The sequence below is a fragment of the Xenopus laevis genome, chromosome 3L (genome assembly GCF_017654675.1).
Source record: "Xenopus laevis strain J_2021 chromosome 3L, Xenopus_laevis_v10.1, whole genome shotgun sequence".
Taxonomy (NCBI): domain Eukaryota; kingdom Metazoa; phylum Chordata; class Amphibia; order Anura; family Pipidae; genus Xenopus; species Xenopus laevis.
The window spans coordinates 35,857,721-35,878,031 of NC_054375.1; positions in this window are offsets into that span (position 1 = coordinate 35,857,721).

Consider the following 20,311-nt stretch of genomic DNA (forward strand, 5'->3'; position numbering starts at 1 on the left):
ACAGTTAACCCATCCCTTATTTGCCTCCAAGAATTCTATAAAAAAAAACTTCCCTGATCTTATTCCTCATAGCAGCCAAAAATATCCAACCTTAGTTAGTTATGTTCTTTTATAGAGATACTCCATTGTGTTATGCTGAATACTCTGCCTACAAATCGGGTAGGGAAAGACAACAAAAGCCTGAATGCTAGCACAAAATCAGTATAGGAACAATAGCTCATATATTGGGCCAAGGTTATCTATTATAGATACAGTATAGGGCTTCAATCAGTGATGTTTCCTCTGTTTCTTCTTTTCAAAACACTTCTATGTTTTGCCTTGTTAAGGCATTTATTGTATTGTATTCTGGAGACACTTTTTTATGGGGCTCACAATGAGTTGGAAGCATCTAGGAAGCTCTGCCTATAAGCCTTATATTTATCCACCACCTATAATACTCTTTCTGTATGTATCAAAGCACTGCCCACTTAAACACTTCACTTAAACTTTTGATCTGTGTTCCCCAACCAGTTGCTAACGAGCAACATGTTCCTCAGCAACCCCTTGGATGTTGCCTCCAGTGGCCTCAAAGCAGGTGCTAATTTTTGGGTTCTTGACATTTTGGTTGCATAAAAACCAGGTGTGCTGCCAAATAGAGCCTTCTTTAGGCTGCCAGTTCACATAGCCAATCACATCCCTTATTTGGCACCCCCTGGAACTATTTTGATGATTGTACTGCTCTTCAAAGGTTGGGGGATCTGTGCTCTAGATGAAGCAAGCTTTGAGTGGTACTACTGGAAGGCCTGCCAGGGGGCTTAATAACCTAAAACACATTGAGAGTTACTGTGAGAAGGTGCAAGAGGAGCATGGCCAGTAATTAGAATCGAGATTAAAGTGTAAACAAACAATAACATAATGGTGAGTACCCAGGTATTGGAAATTGCTTTGCAAATCTATTCCTTCTCAATGCATGCAATAGTACAGGTATGGGACTTATTATCTAGAATGCTCTGGACCTGGGGTTTTCTGAATACGACATATTCCATAATTTGTACAGGTATGGGACCTGTTATCCAGAATGCTCGGGACCTGGGGTTTTCCGGATAATGGATCTTTCCATAATTTGGGTCTTCATCCCTTAAGTCTACTAGAAATTAATTTAAACGTTAAATAAACCCAATAGGCTGGTTTTGCTTCCAATAAGGATTAATTATATCTTAGTTGGGATCAAGTACAAGCTACTGTTTTATTATTACAAAGAAAAAGGAACTCATTTTTAAAAATTTGGATTATTTGGATAAAATGGAGTCTATGGGAGACAGTCATTCCGTAATTCGGAGCTTTCTGGATATCGGGTTTCCGGATAAGGGATCCTATACCTGTATCTCCATGAATGTAGAGTACTTAAAATTAATTGAAACATTAAATAAACCCAATAGGGTTGTTTTGTCTTCAATAAGGATTAATTATGTCTTAGTTGGGGTCAAGTAGAAGGTACTGTTTTATTGTTACAGAGAAAAGGGAATTTTTTTTTAAAAAAAAAAACTGAATTATTTGCTTAAAATGGCATCTATGGGAGATGGCCTGCCTGTAATTTTGAGCTTTCTGTATAGCAGGTTTCTGGGTAACGGATCCCATACCTGTACAATGCCCCTAATTTGCACATCATTCAGATGCATAAGTAATGGAGCTATGTACTTAACAGGGTGTAAGAGCGGGGCTGCTGGGTGCCACTGCATTCTGCATCAAGGCCAGATTTTTAGGGAGCAGCCAAACCCTGGACACAAGTGCTTTGAGCATTAAGTGTGGGCTTTTGCATCCCTTTATAATGCTTTGATAGTGTTGCATTGAGTTTGTGCTACTGGAATATTGGATTTTGTCTTTGTAGGACTGGTCACTTGTAGCCACTACATCTTGAGTTCAGGGACAGATTTGTATTTTGTAAAACACAAATTAGTGTTTTCAAATAGCCATTGATACATATAATTTACAGGGATTTATCCTCTGCTTAACATGCAGATTTGCCCCAATGTACTGTATGCATGTGGCAGGAAGGAAAAATAAGAGCCTGAGGACTAAGGTGGGTTTTTGTGACCCAAACATCACTACAGCTATTGGGTCCTCCCTGTCTCTCTGATATCTCTGCTCTCAATAATTAGTGACAAGCACATTTTAGACATATGGGGGCAACTGTCTGGGACAAAATTTTAAAAATCTATATTCATCTATAGGAAGGGGAGTATAAAGATTGCACCACACGCACAAATGTTTGTGAGACCCTTTGAGGGTCCAAGATGTCATACTTTCACAATAGGTCACAGACCCTTGGATTCGAGAGCAGGGAATGGATGGTGCTATTTCATGATGCCATTAGAGGTTTTTGTAGACATATGCCATCAAATGCCAGGTTTGCCATGGCTTCAGTGTCCACACAAAGTAGGGTCATACTCTAGATGGCAGCATATATCAACAAGCAGTGATTGAAAGTAAAACATTCATATAATCAAACAGGCACTGAAATACTGTGGTGCTTATTTACTACCATGGGTGCCAACTTGCAACTGTACAGTATCCTACAGAGACCAATCAGACATTTGCTATTGTTGTAACCACACTAGACAGAGGAAAGCGAAATGTTTATTGTGTATTGGGCGATGGAACTGATGCAAAGTTATAGCGAAGGTTGTAAAAGCAGTTACATTGCCATTCCTTAGAAATGCAGGTTTGGAGCCACTACTATTCCCCAGAGTTCTGGCTGGCTGGAGTTGATTCATTCACAGACTACAGGAGCTCCCTGTTGGCAAAGGATGGAAAAGTTCTCAAAATGAAGCTAAAAATGTAATATTCTCCTTTTGATAAATGGTTTCTGTGCTTGGAAACTCATTGTGTACCTCCAGTATGAGAAAGCAGTGATTCTCAATATGTAATGCTCATACTCTGGATGCAAAGCAACATTTTTTACCCCCTTTATTTATCTGAAATATTTTGGAATGCCTTTTTGACCAAAGAGCCAGAGATTACAAAAATGATCTATAAAATACAAACCGGCTTGTGTTCAGCTAAACTTTAAAATAGACTCTGGCTCCCTTATCATACAAAAGGCCAGATTCATATTGCATTCTTCTGAAAATGGCCAAGATAAGGCTGGGACAGAGAAAGAGAACACTGTGATATTTTTGTGACTTCTCCCAGAAGGAGCGAGGCAATTCAAGAAGAATTCCTTCCCTTTGAAATCAGCGTGTGGCAGTGACCAAAAAATGGGAAGTCTGTCTTTTGTAATGAAATGACGAGACCCAGCCTGGGAATCTGATCTACAATAGAGCCTTTAGAAAGCCATGAGGTATCAATGTCCCATTCATCCCGTGAAAACAGAGAAAACAGGGTCTACATGTCATCTTGATTAGAGACAGAATGCAGTTAGGTTTGTACACTGTTCTATGTCACCAGTAATCTCCATGACCTATCTTATTAATAGCATTACAGGCTTCTAGCATGGACTCCCGTAGAGCAGCGGAGCACGACTTGCACAATGGATGTCTATATATGTAGATATGGAGTTTGTCTATGTGCTGTGGGTGGCAGAGCTGAAAGGAGAAGTTATTTTCCAGCACATCATGCTCAGTCTTTATTTAACAATAAAGGAAACCTGTAAAAAAAAAAAAAAAAAAAAAAAAATTGTTGTATTAAAGAGCTTGACACGGGAGATGCACGGAAAATGGATTTTTTGGCTTCTGATATTCATATTTAATGTTGCCTTCAACCTTAGGTAATCCAAACGCTGGCATTTTTTGTATCTTTATGTTCTAAACTAAAAGCTTAGTTTTGGAACCTGTCACCATCCATTCTCGATTCTCTCATTCCGAATTGAACTAAACGTTCTACCCCTAAATATTTAACCTGCGTTTTTAGAGCTAATGCTTTAATGTAGGTGCCTGGGGCAAAGAGATATAGGGGCATTATTGTAACAGTCACAAGCTATGATTTCTCATGCTCTCTGCTAATGCTAATGGAAAAACCTTGAACCCCTGTCTTTACATTTATTTCTAATCATCATTTTTATAGTTTATTAAAATATCACTGTTAACATTGCAGGCACTATTTTATCAAAGGAGAAATCAGTTTAACAAGGGAATCCAAGTGATAATGCTGCCACGCTGTTGACACCTGCTCTCTAATTCCAAACACATGGCTTATCATAGTTACTATTATAGTAGACATCATTGGTAGCTTTGGAAAGCAGGACCTATATCATGTGATAATGACATGACATGGGGTATATTGATCAAAGAGTGAAGTTAGATATCTCCACAATCCACTAGAGTGAAATTCTGCCATTCTTTATTAAATTTCTATGGGAGTAAGAGTATTTATCAATGGGTGAAAGTGAAAGTTCATTCTTTGATAAATATGCCTTTCAATATCCCATAGAAATTAATGGAGGGTGGTGGAAATTCACTTTAGTGGACTGTGGAAATCTCTAACTTCACTCTTTAATAAATATACCCCATTGTTTCTTAGTCACTTTGCAGAATGGTACAAGCAGAGCCTTGCCCATGGACAAGTCAACCAGGTCTGTATTTTTGGGCAGGCCACAAAGTCTTAGACCTAAGTTGTCAGAACTATGGAGAAGGCATGCTGGCCATTGGCTGCAACTGCACTGGAAACTGGGTAGAAGATTCTGACAGACATTTAAATCTCCTACCCGCACAGTCGCCAGTGCAGAAGATTAAGCAGGAGCAGCCGGGGGTAAGTGTGGGCAGGGGTGCAGTCCTGAAGTTGATATTGCCTGATGAATTAGCCATTCTTGACTTTGCATCTTATTGGACAAAGTATGGGGCAGTGGCCAGATCTGAGGCTTTAATGCTCATTAGGTGTCCTCCTGTTTGATGATCTATTTATTGGCCTTGGTTACAAAGTTGTGGACCATCCAGATCCCACTCATCTGCCCAACTTCTCAAATAAAACAGTTCTTCACATGCACAGCCAGCTGTGTTCCACAGAAGACCACCAAGAAGCGTTAGATTAGATTAACATGCCTGACCAGATTTGATTGCTTATTCTGGATGATTTTGGTCAACGTTTCATTGTGGGAGCAGATCTGACAGCACATGCTAGGGTATAATCAGTAAATCTGTCCGTTCTTGGTGGTTCTTGCTCAGTAGATGCAAAATAAGAGGAGACACAGCTAGTCAACAACTCCCAGACATTTGATATGCTTCTTCGGGTCATTCACAAATGGAGCTATGCTATGTATACATCCATGTGGATAACTTAATTACATAATATATGATCAGATAGTTTAAAGTTGGAAAGTGCATAGTTCTACACCCCGCCATGATTGGGGAAAACCACAAATATACCAGTACTACAAATGGAGAGCTGTATATTCTTTTGTTAATGAGCCATGGGGTGTCTGCAGAAACGTATACTAGTGCTAGTTATGCCTTGCAGTGATTTACTACATATGCAGAGTGATTTGGAAAGCTTCACTTGACTACTATGCTATTTAGAAGGGGATACAAAAAGTGAAAATATATATTGAGTAAAGAAGCAAATATGGACTCAGTTTACTCAGAAAGTAATCAGAGCGTAGCCTTATAACCTAATACATACACACAACGTTGAAGCAAATGTTATTCCAAAAGAAACTCACCTTCATACTGTATGTTAAAGTAAAACACCCACACACACTATATTAACCTCCAAATGCAACCTTGAGAGTTTACAGGAGATCTTTTTTTCACATATAATAGAAAAGAACAGTGGACAAGAGGTGTCTTTAGATTTGAAATGAATTAATCAGCTGAAGCAGTGCAACCAGATCATCATCCAGGATTTTAGTCATCATATTCCTTAGGATTACAAGTGTCAAATTTCGAAATCATTTAAACTCCCTAAAATTTGAACATACTCGAAAATTCGACTGGGGGGTAATTTAGGAATAAAATCGAATATCTTAAACTCGAACTAATTTTACCGACTTGAAAACTCGAATCGAAATTGCAATCGAATTTGGCTACAAACATCTCCAAATTGGTCACTGGACCTCTCCCATTGGCAGGTTTTATGTGGCGAATAGTCGAATTTGAATTCTTAAAGGGCCAGAGTATGATAAATCTCGAAAAAGCAAATTCAAATTTTTTTAAAAACTCGATTGGATAATTCCCTAGATTGAATTTGACAGTTTTGACCATTAAAAAAAAATCAAAAATTAGAATTTTCAATTTGACCCTTAGTAAAACTGCCCCTTAGAGACCAATAAGGGGCCTATTTACTAATATTCGGATTTCCATTTTACACAAATTTTTTCTCTAAAAATTTGTTTTTTTATTTGTTTAAAACTCAAAAAAATTGAGATTTGTTAAGTGTAAAAACCATGAAATGCTTTAATACAAAACTTCAGTTGAGGTTCCATAAAAGTCAATGGGGATCAACACTGGGCAAATTTGCCCATGGGCAGTTACCCATAGCAACCAATCAGTGATTAGCTTTTTAAAGCCAGCTACAAGTAGAACAATTAATGCAACAATTTGATTGGTTTCCTTGGGTTATTCCCTATGGGCAAATTTGCCCAGTGTTGATAAATTACTGCCATTGGGCGATGTGCTGATTTAACCATTTACGGGGAATGTAATAAAAGTTGCAAAGAGAAAAACAATTCGCACCAATAAGAATAAAAATCCACATCTCACAATGTAATATTGTTCCTTAAACTTTTATTACATTCCCCCATTAGACTTCTAGAGATTCAAATGTTTAGAGGTTTCAGTATTTTTTTGTGCATCTGCCAGCATTTAGTATATTCATATATTTTAATAACTTTCATGGCATTTGTGGTTTTAGAGAAAATTAGTTTAATCTGTTTTCAAAAAGCACTAAAACCACTACAATTTAACCTTTAAATAAAGGCAAATAGTAAATGGGCCTCTAAATTTGCATGTGTAAGTGAATGCCCCTATGTATTACTATGTGAGTGTGTATGTGCATATGTTTGTATGTAATCACAGAGAAAGGGTCATGTTTTTTTCTCTTTGTTTTACTGCTAATTTGGTCCTGTGATGCTAGGGGATAACACAGAAGGGCTGAACTTGATGGACACTTGTCTCAATCCAAGTATTATAATGTATTATATAATGAAATTAAAGTTTATTAAAATTTGCTTTAAAAAACATTGGGTCTAGATTATATGCCAACAGTCTCCATGAAAACTCTACTTTAGGCCGGCTCAAACAAGTGGCATTGTGTTGGCACATAGCTAGAGGGTTGCCTTCTGAATAAAATAGTTAAGAAATTCCAAGAAATGACTGAAACAATCAAGAATTTTGGATTCACACAAGACAAGTCTTATAAAAAAAAAAATTCCTGTTTCTCTTTCAAAATCGGCTGGGAATTATGATGAAAGGAAATATGAATTCACACTTTATTGACCAGCATGTTCAAATGCCCAGCCAAAACTGTGGGTTCAAAGTCTTAGCATATTTAGGATTTAGACAGAACAGAATTAAAACTGATAGAAATGTCTGAATTTCAAAAAAATAAAGACCTTCAAAGACAGAAGCTCAGAATCATAATCCCTGTTACCGGGGGTGCCCTTTCGAAGACAACAACTTTTATTAAACAATCAAAAGTTTCTTCCAGACACCAATTTGCTCATTAATTGCTGGAGAAGAGACGATAATGCCATATTTTATGGAGAGAATGTAATTGCTTCCTGGACTGCAGAACTTCAGACTGAGTTGGGATTGAGAGTTGCGTTCAACAGGAAGCCGCTGCTCTTTAAAATTTGCTCCAGGCCATGGGATCTTATAATTGGTCCTGATCTGCTCTGCAGCTGCTAGCGGCATACATACATATATATATATTTTAAGCAAATAATTAAAATTCTAAAAAATTACTCCTTCTTTCTGTGTAATAATAAGTAGCTTGTACGTGATCCATAATTAATCCTCACTGGGAGTAAAACCAGCCTATTGGGTTTATTCAATGTTTACATGATCTTTTAGGAGACTTAAGATATGGAGCTTCAAATTATGGAAAGATCCCTTATCCAGAAAACCACAGATCCCGAGTATATATATATATATATATATATATATATATATATATATATATATATATATATATATAGAGCACTCATGGGGCCTTATAAAAAAAACTGATCAGAATAAAAATATAGAAATAATGGAGCATACAGAAGCCTTAAATGAGTTAAAAAAAACACTACAGCATTCTCTCCTGGTCTTCAGAAAGGTCAATGCAAAGGCCAAAACCTCAACTATTTAACTCACTTATTTAAGTCCCATTATGGAGAAGTCCATTAATTCTGTTGTGATACTTATCACATTTTGCTTGCAGCAGGGAGGGTGACCTGCTATGAGCTATATATAATGTGTGTGTGTATATATATGTATATATATATATATATATATATATATATATATATAGTCTTTCTCTTTATATGATGCTCACAATCACAAAGTCTTTAAATAAAAAGTATTTAAAGGGCAACTTAACCCCAAAATACAAATTTGCCTAATAAAACAAAACCGGATTCCAAGCAACTTTACAATATACATTCAAATTTTTCAGTGCTTTAAAGTTTATTTGTAAAAACATTATTCGGATGTTGATTGACTTTAACGCTGGTGTCAAAACTGACGCGTGTGGCAGTATTGAGGTGGGTGTCAAAATTCGCTTCTTGCTCATTTTTCGCCGTTTCGCTAAAACGGGACAAATTTACCCATCACTAGTGCGAAATACAAATTTCATACTTTTCACCGACCCACTGATTCAAGTGTTTGCAAACTGATGGTGCAGCCCAAACTGAAGCTAAATGAGTGTAAATCATAATTAAGTGTAAATCTAGCAACACAAAAAAGCTGTTGAGGTGCCATAGAAGTCAATAGGGAGTGAATATCTGCAGCAGTGACATTTGCTGGGCTTTCCATATTCATGGTTTCTGATAAATTCTATACATAATGATGCTGCAGACTTAAGTCATAAAAGTACTCCTAGGTCATATCACTAGTTATGAGCAGGGGCTTTGCTAAGAGTGAAAAAGGCATGTAGGCCAATGGCACATGGAGCATTGTGTCACTTGAAAACAAAGCACCTCAAAATTCCTATGATTTGCCAAGATCCATTTACAAGAATGGGCATTTCAATATGGATTTCAATGGACACGTGAGATGTGCTGAAAAACTTTGAGAAGAATATTTGAATTTTGATTACTCTGCCTTTAAATATAAAGTTTATGGCATCAGATCATATGGAATTGTTGGAGAATTTTGCGCATAATGTCCATGTGGATATATTAATGATGCTGCTAGTGCTCTCACTGTGAGTGTGTAAGTAGAGGAGTGTGAGGCCGAGGCATGTTCACATTGTGCCTTTATCAGTGAGGCAAGAACATTATAAACGTATTTAGCATAAAGGCCCTGTGCTTACAATAAAATACATGTATGGTATCATTTTGTGTAAATAATAAAAATCTATTTAGAGCATGTGGACAAGTATATTTTTTCTTGTGTTCATTTGATTTAATGTTGATTTAACTTGTTTAACCCTGATAAAATAGTGATGGGCGAATTTGCGACGTTTCGCTGAAAAATTCGCGAAAAATTGTTTTTGTTTTTGACGCCGGCATCCCTTTTTTTTTTTAAAGCCGGCGTCCGTTTTGTGATGCCGGCGTCCGTTTTTTTGGCGAAAATGCATTGGCGTCCAAAAAAAGGATGCCAGCGTCCATTTTTTTGACGCTGGAGAATTTTCATGGCCGTTTTTGCGAATTTATTCGCCGGCCACGAATCGCGCAAATTCGGCGCAAATTCACACCTGGCGAATAAATTCGCCCATCACTACTGAGAAAGACTGAGGTGATAGAAAGGAGATCCTCTCTTTGTATACAGGTATGGGATCCATTATCCAGAAAGCATTGAATTATGGGAATTATGATATTTCTTTTTAAATCATGTCCTTTTTCTCTGAAAAAATAAAACAGTTCCTTCTATTTGATCCCAACTAAGATATAATTAATTCTTATTGGAGGCAAAATAATCATATTGGGTTTATTTAGTGTTTGATTTTTTAGCAGGCATAAGGTATGGAGATCCCAATTATGGAATGAATTCTTATCCAGAAAATCCCAGGTCGCAAGCATTCTGGATAACAGGTCCCATACCTGTAGAAAAAAGAAAGCACTCGAGCATCTGTTATCAGGGAGGAAAGAGAGCAATGGAGTCTGTATGAGGCCTCAGTGGCTGCGCAGATAAAGGGTAACTGATGCAGAAATTAATCAATTACACGTGTGCATCAATAATAAAAACCTACTTACACTACAGTCCAGAGATAATGAGTTTGAGCTCTTCTGATGAAGAAGCATGAGTAGCTTTGAAAGGTTATGCGGCAGAATAACTTCTTGTCCGTGAAAATGCATCACAATGTACAAAAGGCTCTGAGCATTAATAGCTTTGTTTATGTTTTCACAGTTCATCTGTCAGGTTGGCTGTCACAAGTGATCTACACTAAAGAGCACATTTAAGGGCAAAGTTGGTACTTGTTTATTCACACTCACAACGGTCCAGCCTGCTTTTATGAATTGTATACAAGGTGCAAAGTACAGGGAAGAAGGAAGTCTGGGAATTTAAACTTCCCTTGTGGACCAACAGGCACACAACTGACTTGCTGCTAGTGAACTGGACACAAATTCCTTTTCATTTATACAACAAACGTTGTGTTTTAGCCTGAATGCGCCATAAGGTCATGTGACAGAGGCAGCAGAACTTTGATGGACCCCTTTCCCCAGTGTTTATTTACAATTTTGATAGGCCTTGGTTTGACTCCCAGCGATCTCAACCAACCCAATGTCATTAGGGAGACCATTTCCATTGATTGTGAAGAGGAATTAGGTTTTTCAAGAAATACAGGACTGGCTCATGATCACCACAACTGCATTTGATTTATAGTTTCAGTCATAACTTATACACATAAGTCCTTCAATTACAACCCATTTCATATACAGTGCAGGATCTGTTTATCTGGAAACCCGCTATCCAGAAAGTTTCAAAATTAGGGGAAGGTCATCGCCCATAGAGTCTACTTTAATCAAATAATTTAACATTTAAAAACATATTTTCTTTTTCTCTTTTTTTTCTTCTTCTCTGTAATAATAAAACTGTACGTTGTATCCCCTTGATCCCAACTAAGATATAAAACATTATTTCATGTTTAAATGTTTTTTTTAAGTAGACCGTGATCCAAATTTCAGGATCTAGAAAAGCTCAGGATTTTAGATAACATGTCCCATACCTGTTTTTATTCCTCTCTAATGCCAGATATTGTGTTGCAATGAATGGAAATCTTTCCTGTTGCATTTTGATTCCCTCCTTCCACTCAGAGTGAACTAGATCACTCATGGCCACGTGTTGGCAGCTGTAGCATCTTCTGTAGGAAGTGTGTTTGCCATTAGAATCAAAGCAGAATGGTTGTATGTTAGGCAAGAGCATTTCTGGCCTTTGTGATTCTTCCTGATAGGACCAAGACAGTAATGACATAAAAGAAGGGTTCTCTTACCCCCCATTATTCTGCAACCCTTGTTTATTAAAGGGCCAAGTGTTAAAGGTTTTCTAATTCATGGTGTAAACTCCCAAGATAAGTTCTGGACTGGTGTTGTATCCTTGATTGTCCCATACAATAAAAAAATCTAGCTCCTGAGACAGAGCATAACCCGCCTTCCATTTGCAACATTCTCTAACCCTTCCAATGTCAGGTATAGGATGCATTATCCGGAAACCCGTTATCCAGAAACCCCTTATCCAGAAAGCTCTGAATTACAGGAAGGTTGTTTCCCATAGACAAATATAATCCAAATTTTTTCTCTGTAATAATAAAACAGTACCGTGCACCTTCTTGGAAGCAAAACAATCCTATGGGATTTAAATGATGGTTGCAGCAGACTTAGAGAACTTGGAGAACCATATTACAGAAAGATCCCTTATCCGGAAAAGGTTATGCCTCAGAGTACCTAAATAAACTACATTCTTCATTTTACATGTCTGTCTAGAAGATTGTTCTTTGAGTTCCTGCTCTACTACAATAGGGTATTGACCCTTATCAGGAAATCACCAGGTCCCAAGCATTCTGGATAACAGGTACCATACCTGTATTTTGTTGTTGCAATACCTTGATTATCAGTTATTTGAAATAAGCCTAGCATGTATCCCCTGAATTATCACAGAAGACCTCACCCATGAAAATTTGTATGTCAGGGATAGACAAATAAGTTTTCCTTGCAGTTTTTTGCTAAGCCTTGGCTTGCCTCGGGCAGACATGCTATGTTCTGTATGTGTCATATTGTGTTGTCACTGAGGTTTACATCGTTTCCTGCCAGCAAAGAAATATACACAACAGAGGGGGGTTGTGAAAATAGAAAGTTCCTTGAGGAAGATGGACAGCTAACACAAGAGAACAAGTATCAAGTCATTCTGCATGCTCCTCTTGCCTAAGCGTTCTCCGATAAACTCCTGGGTTTTTTTTTTTCAAGTTGTCTGACGAAGGAAGGCGCAATATCATTTCAGAGTTATTGTCATGTCCATAATTCTAAAAAAACATGCGGTAACAAATAGACAACTCCAAAGTACCATCATTAGCATGTGGATATCAATCACAGGGAAAGGAAATTGGCAGGACTGACATTTTTAATCATTATAATATTGCTCACTGCCAGCAAGACCTTTGAAACGGAGTTCATTAGCGGGATGAAAAATAAACATCTGATTAAAAGTCATTAATGAACACGATAGACTAGCCAAAGTGACTAGCATTAAGCCTCATACGAGGGGCGGCAGTTTGATGGTCGCCACAAGTATTTATTGTACTGAAATAAATAAGAATGAATACACATAATTTCAGAGAATGTCACATGTTAAGAGATTTAGGAAGAAGGAGGTCTCTGTTCCATAGAGCTTACAATCAAAGTACCATGGGACATCCAAGCCTAGGGACCCCAACACCTTTTAGCAACAGTTAACTGCAGATAAGTTTTGTTTTTTTTACCTATGAAAAACAAAATGTTTGTGACCAAATCACTCACCCCAAGTTGTCCCCAGAGTGGTGAATCAGAAGTCCACTCTAGACGTCACTTGGAGTGAGATCTAGGCTTAAAGCAATACTTGTGTCCCTCAACTCAATAGAGGATGACTGTTACTTTTATATACAGGTATGGGATCAGTTATTCGGAAACCTGCTATTCAGAAAGCTCCAAATTATGGGAAGGCTGTCTCCCATAGACTCCATTTTATCCATATAATCCAAACGTTTACACATGAACCTTGTACTTGTTCCAAACTAAATATAATTAATCCTTATTGGAAGAAAAAACTGCCTATTTGGTTTATTTAATGTTTACATGGTTTTCTAATAGACTTAGGATGTGAAGATCCAAATTACAGACAGATCCATTATCTGGAAAACCCCAGGCCCCAAGAATTCTGGATAACAGGTCCCATACTAGTACAGATATTCTTCACATTGTTGTGAACTAAGATTGCAAAGGGTGTAGTGAACCCAAGTAGTCTGATCCAAAACTTGCTTGGTCTGTGGATTAGGTGTTTCAACATTGCAAATATAGGTCTCCTACTCCATCTAGACTGACATCAAATATCCACCTTGCAATTGAGTGTTAACCAATAACCCAACCCAACAGTAGTTATGGGCGAATTTATTGAATTCCCGTGATTTGCCGCCAACGAATAAATTCGCGAAACTGCATCGAAAATTCGCCGGAATCCCAAATAAAATGGACGCTTTCTTTGGACGCCGGCATCAAAAAAAATGGACGACAGCGTAAAAATTTTTTCGCCGTTTCACGAATTTCGCAGGAAATTTGCAAATTTTTCGGCGAAACGCACCAAATTCGCCAATCACTACCCAACAGCATTTAATTGCAGGTAACAATCGGGAAGCTAGCAATAAATACCATAAAAAAGAGAAGATAAAAACAAATGAAATGTTGCTTAGAATAGGTCTATAACACAAAGTTTACTGAAAGGTGAACTTCCTCTTTAAAATCCTTTTGTTGGGGAGTTAAAGAAGGCTGAAGGACAATGCCTGTTTGGATTATGGCATCGAGCAATGGAACAACTGGTAGGAAATTAATATCTAATAATTAGACCAATTCAAATTGCAGGGCTTTCCTTGATTCCGAAAAGATATAGCTAACCCTGTTTGTATCCATCCATCTATTTCCATTAGTTACCTAAAAACAAAAGAAACATTTTAGGGTCTGAGTCACAAAATATTGACATTTACTCAATTGTGTAAATAGTTATTTTAATATCGGTAGATTTACGGTATATTTACTGGTTCCCTAAGAAACCTGCAGTAATGTTTGTTTATCAGCCAAAGTCTCCTTAAAGGGCATGTAAAGGCAAAAAAAAATAAGATCCCATTTTTACTTTCTTTAATGGCCTATCTCCAATATACTTTAATTAAAAAATGTGTACCATTTTTATAAGAAACCTGACTGTATGCAGTGAAATTCTCCCTTCATTAACTGCCGTGGATAGGAATTTCAGATGGTTCTTAACTGCTCTGCAGAGAAACAATCATACTTATGAACAGCAGGGGGAACCCCGGCATTACTTCCCAGCCATGCAGAACTCAAGCAGCTATGTTTGTTTCCCTGTAGAGCAGTCGGCGACTGTATAGAGATTTGTATTTGATTTTATTTTTGCCTTTACATCCCCTTTACTGTTTCCAACTCCAGCTGCAGGGACAAAGATCATGGAGTCAGATTTAAACAGATAAACTGGGATTCTATTTGGAGAATTATTTTGCTGCAGCCACTAGTTCTACAGAGTTGGAAAAAGTTTGTATTGAACAATACAAAAACTATTAAATCCACATTAGATTACATGACAACACAGGACCCAGTGCAGTCTGCATATTCTGATTATTAATCAGTCTTGCTGATTATCGGCTTCTGGCAGATATTATTTCACTTGTGCAGTTTTGATAATTTATGCCGATTCCTAAGCAGTCCAGACTACACTGAGCATGTGCACAGCCTTGGTCTTGCAAAGATGTTTATCAAAGTTACAATATGGTGACCCCCTGTGGCCAACTTTGAAAGCATAAATCATTTGTTTGATTTGGCTTGTGGTGCAGTAAGTTCATGTTTATGTTTAGTATACAAAATACAGCATTTATAGCCTTATTCTATTTTAGACTTTACTTCTCCTTTAAAGTCTAAAACAGGTGCCATATATTCTTTATAACTGCCTTTTTTAAATGCCCTTGGTCTCCTTTATAGGGTTTGTTCACCTTGAAATTAACTTTTAGTATGTGATATTATGAGACAATTTGCAATTGGTTTTCATGTTTTATTATTTGTGGGTTTTTGGTTATTTAGCTTTTTATTTAGCAGCTCTCCAGACTGAATTTTTAACAATCCAGTTGCTAGGGTCCAATTTACCCTAGTAATCATGCATTGATTTGAATAAGAGACTGGAATATGAATAGGAGGGCCTGAATAGAAAGATAAGGAATAAATAAAGGCGTAGCTTTACAGAACATTTGTTTTTTTATATGGGGTTGATGACCCCCATTTGATAGCTTGGAAAAGTCAGTAGAAAAATGCAAAAACTTTGAAAAAGAAAAAATTAAGTCCAATTGAAAAAAAAACGGGGTTTATCTGAACATTCAGTGTTAAAACCCTTTCCTCGGCTGCTCTTACAAGACAAAGAGAATGGCAGATTTAGATTAAACGTGGCAGCACTTCTGAATTTCTGGCCCTGAGTTTTTCTAAAAATTTTATGAACCTCTCCAGTTCTTGATATTTTAGATCTTAAGGCAGAATTTTAGACTGTAGCCATAACTGACAGGATATAAGAATATGTGTGTGTGTGTATATATATATATATATATATATATATATATATATATATATATATATATATATATATATATATATATATATATATATACTGTATTTCATCTTCTTATATTAGGATAAAAAGGAATGCATTCATTAACCTTTTGGGTACCAGGTTGCATTGAGGTTGCTCCATAGATTACATCCCTGGTGTTTAAATGGTAAAAGGGGATACTATACCTATTTAGAGTATTTAATTTTCATTTTGGGTTTGTATAATAGGAATATGAAGAGATGCATAATAATTTCCCTTATTGTTATTGGTTCTTTCTTACCCCCTAGATCCTATGAATGAATTACTGGATCAGATAGCTTTTTTGCCTTGCCCTGCAGTCTCTCTCCTTCAAGCAGGTTGAGTATAAGTTTTCTCATTACTTCCCATATGTCTTCAGATGCGTTATCATGCCCTTAATCTCAAAAGCACTTCAAGATGGTACTTAAAGGATGAACTGTACCAATAGGTACCAGCCTGTACCAGACCCTGTCATGCCGATTCCCATTATAATAAGTAATAGGCATCGCAGCTGGATGTAGGGTACCATGAGCCTAAACTGTCCCTAAAGCATCTCAAAACTGCTGGTTGCATGGTGCCATGAGCCTATACAAGTTTGTGTCTGAAACAGTGTTGGTGCCATTGCAAACTATTTTAAAATCTGTAATCTAAGAGGTTCTCAAAGAATTCAGTAACTATTGAGAAAAGCATTACTCTACATGCCACCTTTCAAGAGGCCTACGGAGGGACCCTGGAACAGGTGGAGTGGAGTAAGGCATGACTTAGGGACAAATAGGAAATGAAGGGGATGGTCTGGCTGGTGCATTGTGGGGATTGTGGGCAAAGGTGAGCAAAGGAGGGGGCAGGGCTGAGCCTATAAAGGTAGGTAAAAAGTGTGGGAGAACAGTCCTGCCTTTTACAGAAGACACGGGAGGCAGTGTTTCCCACCCGTCAGGGAGGGTAGGAGTTAGAATGTTACAGCTTTGGCAGTGTGGGTGTAATAAAATCTTACCCTGGTGGTCTAGTGGGGGGATGGCAGGGACGCCTGCCGCCCCCTTGCAGGTGCCAGTCTGTTAGGGCGCACGCGCGCACCTCTTCCTGGTTTTCTGTGCATGCGCGCTGACGTGATGACGTTTTTGGTGCCAGGGTAGGCCCCCCCCCGTAAATTTTTTGAAAAAACATTTGTTAAAAGTTTTTTGAAATTTGGAAAATGCAGCATGGCCAAGCCCCCCTTAAAGCTTAAAAACCACGGGCCCTGTACAGCTGTCCCCCCTGATGGCGGCCCTGACAACAAGACACAATGCAGTTAATGCAGAAAGTGTGGCCCTTGCTGAGTGTAAAGGATGTGAGTTTGCCTCATACTCTACTGCAGAGTAACTAAAGTTGAATGGAATCCAATTCATCCAGAATTACAGAAGTAAATATGTAGTTACTATGGGTTACTGGACTCTGAACTGGGGTAGACATTGCCCATGTTACTCTACAACCCCCAAAGACTATTGGACCCTATCTTAAACAAAGCATCTTGTTATTTTCTTTGACTATAAGATGATATTTCTACTAAGTTCTGTAGAAATAATGTTCAATCCAACAGAGCCTGGCTCCTCGGAGGGAGTGTGCTGTTTCACATATTCCAAATGTTTTGGTACAGAATGTGCAATTTTATGGCCAGCTTTTTTGAAAAAGCCAGTTTGTTTACTTGTATATTACTTGCTTTCGCAAGCCAGTCCTTCGAGGTATTGTATTTAAATATAATATGCTTGTTGAGGAAGAAATTAAATAAAACAGAAGCCTGTAATTCCCAAATAATCCTCATTTAAATGCTTTATGCGGAAACTCGCAAATTGGCCATAAGACTCTATTTAGCGAGATATTCAGCTTATTATGTATGGAAAGTGACCATAATCAAGCTGGATATTATTCATTTGAACACACAGAAAATAAGAAAGCCTATTTTACGATGAGCAGTATATTGGTGGTTTGATATTTAGGGTACCTTAGATTGGCCAGACTTTGCACCAAATTGGCTGATTATAGCTCAGTTAGTGGGACCCGAGGGCATTGTTGGTATCTTCCATTCCATTCCATTGCTGAATGTGGTGGGTACCAGCTTACCCATAAGTGGCAACAGCTGCATTCATCTCCCATATCCTGAGCAGTCATTCAGAGCTCCAGCTAATCACTATTTAAATCAGCTAGTTGGTTGGAGGGGCCTTCAATATTATCTACTGCATAATAAACCATAGCAGCAGATCAGTCTGTAGAATAAATTATAGCAAAAAAGGAAAGTTGTGCTCACCACTAAATTGTAAACTATTAGGCAGGGGTGCAATGAGGCTGTGACCACAAAATTCACATTCACAAATAAAAGAGGTCCTCTGCACTCAACCCATTATCAATATATTTAGGACACTGAGACATTTTGTACCTTAAGCTACTAAGAAATGCCACCCTCTGCACTTTTTGACACATCGCTGTGTATGATGACATAGATGCAATGCATACAAAGGATAGAGGACGAGCAGGGGAGTGCACAGCTCAACGCGTTTCGTGACTGTGCTAGTCACTTCATCAGAAGTCTTGTCTAGTCTGCTGCCTGTCCTGACCTTACTGGTGTATTGACTGTGTATTAACTCTCTTGGTTCCTGCTTTGAACTTCAATTTTGGTGTTTTGACCTCAACTATTCTTACGTCTCCTGAATCTGTACTACCTGTCCTGATAGTTACCAACCTGGCCTGTCCCTTGATAACTCTGTACTGCTTGTCCCGATTGGTATTGGCATGGTCTCTTCCTTGACCATGCTGTACTGCTTGTCCTGATTGTTTCCCGACCTGACCTGTCCCTTGACCGACCTGTTCTCAGTTCTACTCACAACTTTTGGTTCCCTTGTCTGTGGAAGAGTGAGCCACGCCTGGGACCTTGGTGCCAGCTCTGGGTTTGGGATACCAATCATAACAACCAGGCCCAGACTGGCAATCTGTGGGTTCTGGCAAATGCCAGAGGGGCTGCTATCAGGTCCCATAGAAAGTCAGTATTTGGTGGGCTGATGGGGGCTGTTTGGGCCTCTGTGTGGGCTGATTGGGCCTCTGTGTACCTGAAATGCCAGGGCCTATTTTAATTCTCAGTCCGGACCTGATAACAACCTCTTGAAGGACCAGTTCAGCCAATCAATGAAAGAAGTTCATTTCAGTGTCTACATTTTATTATATTGGGGTTTATTTACATCCACAAGCACAATTGTGTCAAGAGACTCTATCCTTGGCACCTTCAATGACACCACAATTCTGGGAATAAACGCTGCATTGTGCCCTATTGCAGCATAGTGAGAACCTCTGCTGAGCTGCTTATACATTTGGATTTAGGGAGAATAAGTAAGTATAGCAAAGTGCTGAGTGACAGAAACCTTAGAGATCAGAAATTTGGATTGTGAATATGTAGCTAGGTTCACATACCAGATGTAATCAGGACACATCTTTACTGAAGGCTGCAGTTCCTACTAAATATCTTCGGTGGGGGGGGGGGTGTCTAGGATTTCTTTGAAGTGAAGCATTACCTGTGTACAGTCTGCCTATCAGCTGCACCATATCGGGAAGCAAGAGCAAGGTTCAGTCTGCTGAAAGGCTAGCATAAGTGCAGCCTTGATTAAAGTCTCATCCCTAGGACGAAATTCTCAGCCAGAGATTCTCTGAGCAGTATTAGCTGCCTCTGTCTGTCTAATGGACTCATCAAACGATTCATCAAACACTATTGATTGTTACTGCTCGCAGAAAGCTACTTTAGCCATTGGAATCAATTAGAGAGCAAGCTCTGCCCTCGATTCTAGGTTTTTATATATCATCAAAAGAAAGACCACCTTAGAAAATATTGTGTTTAGGCCGCTGCTGGCTATTTTCTCATCTCTGGTTAAATATTCTAGACTACTATCGGAAGTGTGCAGAAGCTCATGTTGGTTGCATTGGGCTGGGTTAACTAAGTAATTATAGTAAATGATCATTACAGAGATTAGGGTCTAGATTAGATTCTACTCACAGCACCATCTGTATGTCCTTTCCATATTCCTATTGGTTCCTCACGCAGCCTACATACAATATGTGGCTAAACTGACAGTTTCAGTCAGTGGTGTAACTACAGGTTACACTGGTCCCCCACCTAAAATATTTAAGACTTTTCATAGATCACATTTTGATCACCTTTGAGTGCTCTATTCCTTTTCTACATGTCCAGCTGGGTAGGCCGCTATTCGCAGGTCGCTTGACCAATCAGAATTGGGCCGTTCAAAGTATTTCATTTTTGAAATTGGTTTTTGAAACCAAGACTTAACTCACAACCTCTAAAATTACGAATGTCATGATATTTTTTAAATGTTCTGAATAAAAAAAAATTAAGAATGGAAAGTAACACTGAGCGATGC